Raw genomic sequence first — 9,216 nt, 5'->3', positions numbered from 1 at the left:
TCCTCATTTCATTTGGAAATCATGATATTTAAAAATTTAGTATTTATTTTTTAAATAATTTATTATAAAAATTTAGAATATTTAATGATTGTCACTCAAAAAAAGTTCATATGCATAATCAATAGATGATTAGTACATAGTATAATTACAAAGCACCTCACTTAAAAGACATACATTAAAATACAATCATGTCTTCATTAAATTTTAATTAGATTTCAAACTATGCAATTTGTCAAAATAACATGTAGAAAAACTTCATTTGTAACAACCATATAGAAATTATCATATCATTAACATCCTATTATCGTAATATTAGCACAAGAATTAAGAAATGAGTGATAGTTTACAATAATGCTATTGCAGGGTTGTCGGCTACAAATCTTATAGCCGTCCATCCATTGACTGGAACGTTTACAGTCTTGCGCTTTGGGGGATCAACCAGGTTGAAGTGTTTTGGGTCTCTTCTTGAATTGTAATTACCGAATCCTGTTCCCACGATGTGGAAGTCATAGGCATGGAGATGAATGGGGTGGCTTTCACCTACAACGATATTCGTTCCCTGAAGTACCACTTGCACAGTTGTGTTGTATTTCAGCACTTTCACTCTCGTGTCTTTTACAGGAGACCACAGGCTTATGCTTATATTCTCTGCAGTATAATCGAATTGCAGAGGAGGGTTATCCGGGAAGTTCTCGGTGAATACGCCTTTTATGCCAAAATAGTGTGGTTGAAGCATTGACACCGTTGATGGCAGAACAAAAGAAAAGTTATTCACACTTACTTCCAATCTTGTTCCATTGAACAACCCAATTCCCACAGTGTACAGCAGATTCTCTTTAACGGTCTGAGGGACAGAGACTGGGTGCTGGGGCGAGGCCAAGCTTCTCAGAGCCGCGTTGATCTGTGTCATAGATTTAGTGTCGTTAAAGAACGGTAAATCAGGCATCTGGGAGATGAGGAAGTGGAGTTAACTCCAACGTATTCCAAAATGGCAGTGGTTGTGGTGTTATCGAAGGCAACTCCTTGCCCGCTGGAATATGCGCGCGCAGCCATGTAATAACTGCCAATAGACTGATCAGCAGTAACAAGTACGTCTGTAGTCTGCCCAAGGCCGAGCATCAGAAAATTGGTCTGAACACGCTTTGTATACAAAGCATCCACAGCTACAACCGTCATTGAATGATTTGCCACCGCGAAGAATAGGTCATTGTTCATTGCAGCATTGATAACGCGTAGAGGATTGGTTTATCCTGCCTTCACTCGAATACGAGTAGTATCTGCATGAACAAGAATAAGATATATCAGCCAGTCCAATAATTCAACATAACAACTCAATTAGTAAATCGATAAACATGAGATCAGATACAACAAATTCGGATACCTGAAGTAGAACAATTGTATAGGTCTCCAGGCTGGCCATTTATAGTATAAGCGTCTGAAATGTTGGGGGCAGCCCCTGTGAGTGTCGCTTCATTCACAACATCAATGGGATTTGAATTCCACCATTGTCCTGTCAAAGCACAAACGAGTTACAATACATATTATGATCAAGTTACCACTCTATTTGATTATTTGATTATTTAATTAGATATTACTGCTTCAAAACAGCACACCGGTATCGTTAAAGCTGCATACCCAGAACGATGGGAAACTGTTTATCCCGTACAGTATAGGGATAAGCAGTTCCCCTCTTGGGATAGATAATTAAGGCTCCATAGACTGTAGCTCTAAACCATGAACTATGAGCATGCCACCAGAGCGTCCCTTCTTTACCAGTGATTTTGAATTTGTAAATGTAACTTCCGCCAGGGCGAATGGGCCATTGGGTTACAAACTCAGGTCCATCTGTTTGAAATATTAATTTCAACTGCGCATTTATTGCAGCGTGGTTTGGCAAAACCACCTAGACTACCCCGCACCACTATTCGCAAAAAGTTGTTTTCGCCGATACAATCCATTGCTACCACGAGTCCACGCGTCCAGTGTACAACTCAATGTTAATTTTACTTTTACCGCCGGCTTTTATTTAATGCATTTAATACTTAGTCATAGTTTTAGGTGAAATATTTAAAGTTTTGCATACGGCATGCAATATAGTCACCCCATGTAGTCGTTTTTTTGGTTATCACATATGAAGAATATGTGTTATGTTTTAGGGTGTTGACTTTTTGTAATGCAAGGTGTAAAAATGCACAGCTGTGGGAAGAAGAAAAATTTGCCGCAGCTAATGAAAAGGAATCTTACAACAGGTTGAATGTATGTAATATACGCTGCAACGCATATGTGAGAAGAATCCTCCGTCTTGTTCTTTTAGGACATGCATCATTGGGGCGGCATTTTTCTGAAGATAAAAAATCTATGTAATGTAATTTTGTTGTTGAACATATGCAATGGGAATTTTTTTTGGTTGAAATGCAATAGAGGCAGCAGCATGTGAGTAAAGAAAAGTTTTTCACACAGTGGTGAAAGTAAAAAGAAAAAAATGCACAGCAGTGGGAAACAAGAAGTGGTAAATGTAAAAGCTCTTTTACAACAGTAAATCCATGTAAATTTATTTTACAGCAGTGAATGTAAAAGCTTTTCACACAGCCGTGAATGAAGATTTTACACAGCGGTGTAAAATTATTTGTAAAAGAGGCAGAGTAATTTGTTTTTGGTGAAAGTTTTTGGTAAATCCCGAGTGAAAGAGGAAGAAATTTGTATCAGGCCTTTTATGAATTAATACAAGTTTATTATGGGTGTGAAAAATCTCTGTTCTCAGAAACAAGTTTATTATGGGTGTGAAAAATATCTGTTCTCAGAAATTTTATTAGCTTCCCTGTGTTAAAGATCCTTTGGAGAGAGAAATTGAGCATTGCCTCTATGTTGAGTTTTATTTGTGTGTTTTTGGTAAGTTTTATTTGTGTGTTTTTAGGATTTTACCAGAAAAATCCCCAACAGTGATATCAGAGCAGAGTAGATCCAGGCTCTTTGAAGGTGTAAAGAAGCTGAAGGAAGGTTCCTTTTGTTGCAACAGTAAATCCTCTCCAGCAAAGTGAAGTTTCAGGCAAAAGGATCCAGGTATTTCTCAAACCAGTTTTTGTGTTGCTGCTGAAGAAACAGTTAGTTTTTTCTAAATATACAGTCAAGGATTTAGAAGCATAGCTGAAAATGCAAGGAATGGCTAGCACAAGCATTAGCATGGGCATGTTTAATACTCAGCTCCGACAGTTTAATGGGAAAAACTATGACTACTGGGCAATAACCATGAGAGACCTGTTTGTCTCACAAGATCTATGGGAACTTGTTGAGGATGGTTTTGAAGAACCAGCAGATGAAAATCAGTTTAATAGATTAACTCAGGCAGAGAATGATCTGTTGAAGAGCAATAGGAAGAAGGATTCAAAAGCCATTGTATTTTTGTATCAAGTAGTGGACCCGAGTGTGTTTCCAAGGATAGCAGCAGCTAAGACATCCAAAGAAGCATGGCAAACTCTCAAGACAGCCTATCAAGGCATGGAGAAAGTGAAGACAGCAAAACTACAATTGCTGAGGAAAGATTTTGAGAACCTGTGCATGAAGGAGTCAGACAATATTGACTCATTCTTCACACATGTGATTGGTCTGGTCACACAAATAAGGACTCATGGAGAAAGGAGGATTGTAGAGAAAATATTGAGGGTCCTACCCTCAAAGTTTGATGTGATTGTCACCACCATAGAAGAGACAAAGGATCTCTCAAGCTTTTCAGTTAATGAAATCCATGCATCACTGATAACACATGAGCAGAGGTTGAGTAGAAATGAAAACTCATCTCTAGAGCGAGCCTTCAAGACCCAGATGTCCTTTGGAAGAGGAAGAGGTCAATGCAGAGGAAACAAGAGAGGAAGAGGCAGAAGCCAAAACAGAGGTGGAAGGAACAGTCCAACAAATGCTCAAGGAAGAGGCAACAATCCAAATCAGAACCAAGGCCAAGGCAACAGCCAACAAAGAGGACAAAATCATGCTTAAGGACAAAGGTATGAAAAATCCAATGTCCAATGTTATTACTGTAAAAAATATGGGCATTATGCAAATGAATGTAGGAAGAAGCAGCATGATATGAGTAATAAACCAAATGCAAATGTCATTAAAGAAAACATCAGTCAAGATAATATGTTGTTAGCTTGTAACATGGCTGAAACAAACAGTGAAGACATATGGTTTTTAGACTCAGGTTGCAACAACCATATGATAGGGAACTTAGCCCTAGATAAAAATGTGAAATCAGAAGTCAGACTAGGAATTGATAGCAAAATTTCTGTTATGGGAAAAGGAGAGGTAAAAATATTTACAAAGAAAGGTGAGAAGAAAACCATAGCAGATGTCTACTATGTTCCTGGAATGAGATGTAACCTCTTGAGTATTGGACAACTTGTTCAAAAGGAGTACAATGTTTTTTTTGAGAATGATGTATGCACCATCATGGATAGAGCACCTAGCAAACGATGCATTGCTGAAGTGAAGATGACAAGGAACATGATGTTCCCTCTCAGAATAAGGGCAGATTTGAAAAACAAAGAAATAATTGCAGCAGTTACCCAAGAGGCTTTCCAAAGTGTACCAAAGGATGAAAATTGGTTGTGGCACTTGAGATTTGGACATCTCAACTTTGGAGGTCTTAACTTGTTGAGTAGGAAAGGAATGGTAAGAGGATTACCATTGATAGAGAAACCGGACAGCCTTTGTGAAGGTTGCATATTGGGTAAACAACACAGAGAAAGTTTTCCATCGGGTAAAAGCATAAGGGCAAAGGCACCCTTAGAGATTGTCCACTCAGACTTATGTGGACCAATGCAAACTCCATCATTAGCAGGCAGCCAATATTTTCTAACATTCATTGATGATTTCACCAGAAAGACTTGGGCTTATTTCCTAAAGAACAAAAGTGAAGTGTTTGAAAAATTTCGAAATTTCAAAGCACTTGTGGAAAATCAAAGTGGGTTGCGCATCAAAGTTTTGAGAACTGACAGAGGAGGTGAGTATATCTCCAAAGAATTCCTACGGTTTTGTAGAGAAAATTGAATTCATAAACAATTTACAGCTAGGTACACCCCGCAGCAAAATGGAGTTGCTGAAAGGAAGAACAGGACCATCGTGGATATGGCGAGGAGCATGTTGAAGGCAAAGCATTTGCCAAATGATTATTGGGCTAAAGCCGTACATTGTGAAGTATATATTTTGAATAGGTGTCCTACAAAAGCAATGATGAACAAAGTGCCGGAATAAGCATGGAGTGGGAGAAAGCAAGGTGTCACCCACTTGAAAGTTTTTGGATGTGTGGCCTATGCACACATTCCAGATCAGCTAAGGAGGAAGTTGGACAGTAAAGGGGAGAAATGCATCTTCATTGGATATAGTGAAGAATCCAGAGCCTACAGGTTGTATATCCCATCAACCAAGAAGTTTTTTGTCAGCAGAGATGTTCAGTTCATTGAGGAGGAAGCTTGGGATGGAAGCATAGAGAAAACAGGGAATGTGAAAAGCTGTTTGTCTCATGATGAAGATGATGAGGAGGTGGCTGAAATACATCCCCAAACAGCAGCGCCAACACAAGGACAACAAGGAACACCCTTGAGGATAAATGAAAGTGCTTCTCCAAGCACACCACAAGGAGGAAATTCAAGTGCATCTTCAAGCACTTACACACCAAATGAAAGAGGTAAGAAATTCAGAAACTTAAGTGATATTTATGATGAAGGAATGAATTCCTTGTTTGCTTTGTATTGTCATGTTGATGACCCTATTCATTTCGAAGATGCAATTAAAGATAGGAAATGGATAGAAGATATGGATGAGGAAATCAATGCCATAGAGAGAAACAAGACATGGAATTTGGTTGAACTACCAAAAGGTAAAGAAGTCATAGGAGTTAAATGGGTCTACAAGACCAAGTGCAATGCTGAAGGCAAGATAGAAAGGCATAAGGCAAGGCTGGTTGTCAACGGATACAAGCCGTAGTATGGGAGAGATAATGAGGAAACTTTCGCACTGGTTGCAAGAATGGAAACCGTGAGAGCAGTGCTATCCATAGAAGCTCAAAAAAAGTGGAAAGTTTACCAAATGGACGTGAAGTCAGCATTCCTAAATGGAGTGTTAATGGAAGAGGTTTACATTGAACAGCCTCTAGGCTATGAGAAGAAAGGTGAAGAGCACAAAGTGTGCAGATTGAAGAAAGCTCTTTAAGGGCTGAAGCAAGCGCCAAGATCATGGTACAGTAGGATAGATTCCTATCTACTAGATAATGGATTTGACAAATGTGAGGTAGAACCCACAGTCTACATCAAAGAAAAAGATGGTAAATTGCTAATTGTTGTATTATATGTTGATGATGTTATTTTTACAGGTAATGATGATCATCTCATTGAGAATTTCAAATCAGTCATGAAGGAGGAATTTGAAATGACTGACATGGGTTTGCTGAGATACTTCTTAGGAATAGAAGTAGATCAAAATGAAAATGGAATTTTTATCTCACAGGCAAAATATGTAAATGAAGTATTGGAAAGATTCCATATGCAAGAGTGCAAGGCAGCAATCACTCCCACAATAATGGGATTAAAACTCAGCAAAGAGGACAGCAGCAAGGATTTTGATCCTAGTTTGTACAAGAGCATAGTTGGCAGCCTTATGTATTTAACTGCAACTAGGCCTGACATAATGTTTGCTGTTAGTTTAATTTCCAGATTCATGGAGAGGCCAAAGGAAGCACATTGGCAGGCAGCAAAAAGAATTTTGAGGTATGTTAAAGGTACTAAAAGTTTTGGCATCTTATATAATGTCTCAGAACATTCAGATTTGGTTGGATACACTGATAGTGATTGGGCTAGAAGTGTAGATGATCGGAAAAGCACTTCTGGTTATGTTTTTCACATGGGTTCAGGAGCCATTTCATGGGCTTCTAAGAAGCAGTCCATTGTAGCATTGTCTACAGCAGAGGTAGAATATGTGGCAGCTACAGCAGTAGCATGTCAAGCAGTTTGGATGAGAAGGATGTTGAGGAGCTTAGGCCAAGAGCAGGGAAAAGCAACAGTGATTTTTTGTGACAATAGCTCAGCTATTGCATTATCCAAGAATTCAGTGTTTCATAAGAGAACGAAACACATTGACACAAGGTTTCATTACATCAGGGAATTGGTGAACAATGGAGAAATTGTTCTACAACATTGCAGGACTCAGGAACAGGTTGCAGACATTTTGACAAAGCCATTGGACCAGAAAAGCTTTGAATTTTTGAGGAAATGTTTGGGTATGACTGATAACCCAGCAGTTGAAATTAAAGGGGAGTGTTGAAATATTAATTTCAACTGCACATTTATTGCAGCGTGGTTTGGCAAAACCACCCAGAGTTCCCCGCACCACCATTCGCAAAAAGTTGTTTTCGTCAGAGGGCCTCCGACACAATCCGTTGCTGCCACGCGTCCAGTGTACAACTCCGAAACCACCAATTCCCCGGACATTAAACTTCGTTTGAGTTGTGTGACTTGAGCTTGCGAATTGCGTCCGATCAAGTCAACGCACTTCAATCTCATTCAATCTGCAAGAATGTTAATTTTACTTTTACCGCCGGCTTTTATTTAATGCATTTAATACTTAGTCATAGTTTTAGGTGAAATATTTAAAGTTTTTCATACGGCATGTAATATAGTATGTTTCTTTTTGGTAGTCGTTTTTTTTTGTTATCACATATGAAGAATATGTGTTATGTTTTAGGGTGTTGACTTTTTGTAATGCAAGGTGTAAAAATGCACAGCAGTGCGAAGAAGAAAAATTTTCGCAGCTAATGAAAAGGAATCTTACAACAGGTTGAATGTATGTAATATATGCTGCAACACATATGTGAGAAGAATCCTCCGTCTTGTTCTTTTAGGACATGCATCATTGGGGCGCCATTTTTCTGTAGAAGAAAAATCTATGTAATGTAATTTTGTTGTTGAACATATGTAATGGGAATGCTTTCTTTTGTGGTTGAAATGCAATAGAGGCAGCAGCGTGTGAGTAAAGAAAAGTTTTTCACACAGCAGTGAAAGTAAAAAGAAAAAAATGCATAGCAGTGGGAAACAAGAAGTGGTAAATGTAAAAGCTCTTTTACAACAGTAAATCCATGTAAATTTATTTTACAGCAGTGAATGTAAAAGCTTTTCACACAGCAGTGAATGAAGATTTTACACAGCAGTGTAAAATTATTTGTAAAAGGGACAGAGTAATTTGTTTTTGGTGAAAGTTTTTGGTAAATCCCTCTGAGTGAAAGAGGAAGAAATTTGTATCAGGCCTTTTATGAATTAATACAAGTTTATTATGGGTGTGAAAAATCTCTGTTCTCAGAAATTTTATTAGCTTCCCCGTGTTAAAGATCCTATGGAGAGAGAAACTGAGCATTACCTCTGTGTTGAGTTTTATTTGTGTGTTTTTGGGATTTTACCAGAAAAATCCCCAACACCATCAGCCCACCCTATGCGGAACTGCCGTATTCCATGCCTGCAAATATATAAATATGGAGTGTTATGCATAAGAAACAAATTCATCATTATTTAATACGGAGACAAGAACAATAGACCATTACAGATTACAGACCAGTGAATGGTGGCGTTATACTGGGCCTTGTTGCGGACTTCCACTATAAGAGTGTCTCCACTGTGAACATGGAGTGTTGGACCGGGAAACTATCCATTCACTGTAATTATGTTGTGTGTTCGGCACAGCCTTGTTACGGACATGGCTTCAATCTTCACACAACCAGATATCTTTAGTTTCCTAACTCTGGGACACAATATTGGAAATGGAATGAAACCAATCATGCGAAAATGGTTGGAGGTCAAAAACTGAGACACTTACATCAAACGTGTATCGATGTATGCTTCCCATGGCTGTAGCAATGAAAAGGTTCAGGCACACCACCAACAGAAAAATTAGCTTCGCTGAAAATGGCAGCATTTTGTTGACATGCGGTCGATTCAACCCTAATTCTGCCATTGTATAGCCAATCTTTGAGAGCTATTAGCTAACAAAACCGATTTGTATTTCCTCCGCTTCGTAATTAAAACTGTTTGAACTCGACTCAACTTCTCCAGGTATCACAAACTTTCTTAAACAGCAAGCGGCCTCTGTCCAAATGAATTTTCGTGACAGATAAAGAAGAAGACCAATGCAATGTACTGGAGAGGAACTGAGCCCTGCGAGGATTTATATAAGTAAATT

General features: G+C 38.6%; 1 pseudogene across 1 annotated transcript; it reads right to left on the bottom strand.

The window, feature by feature from the left end:
- Positions 1 to 343: 343 nt before the first annotated feature.
- On the bottom strand, positions 344 to 8,991 carry LOC149193299 (laccase-12-like; annotated as a pseudogene). The gene is made up of 6 exons (XR_016255030.1): positions 8,854 to 8,991; positions 8,593 to 8,744; positions 8,459 to 8,496; positions 1,636 to 1,845; positions 1,382 to 1,510; positions 344 to 1,277 (listed from the first exon to the last, which is right to left on the bottom strand). The product of XR_016255030.1 is annotated as a laccase-12-like (transcript).
- Positions 8,992 to 9,216: the final 225 nt, after the last annotated feature.

This window comes from Pinus tabuliformis, chromosome 2_2, assembly GCF_031772625.1.
Source record: "Pinus tabuliformis cultivar Carrire ecotype Pingquan chromosome 2_2, CPIR1, whole genome shotgun sequence".
Taxonomy (NCBI): Eukaryota; Viridiplantae; Streptophyta; class Pinopsida; order Pinales; family Pinaceae; genus Pinus; species Pinus tabuliformis.
This window is presented reverse-complemented; position numbering and strand designations above follow the sequence as displayed.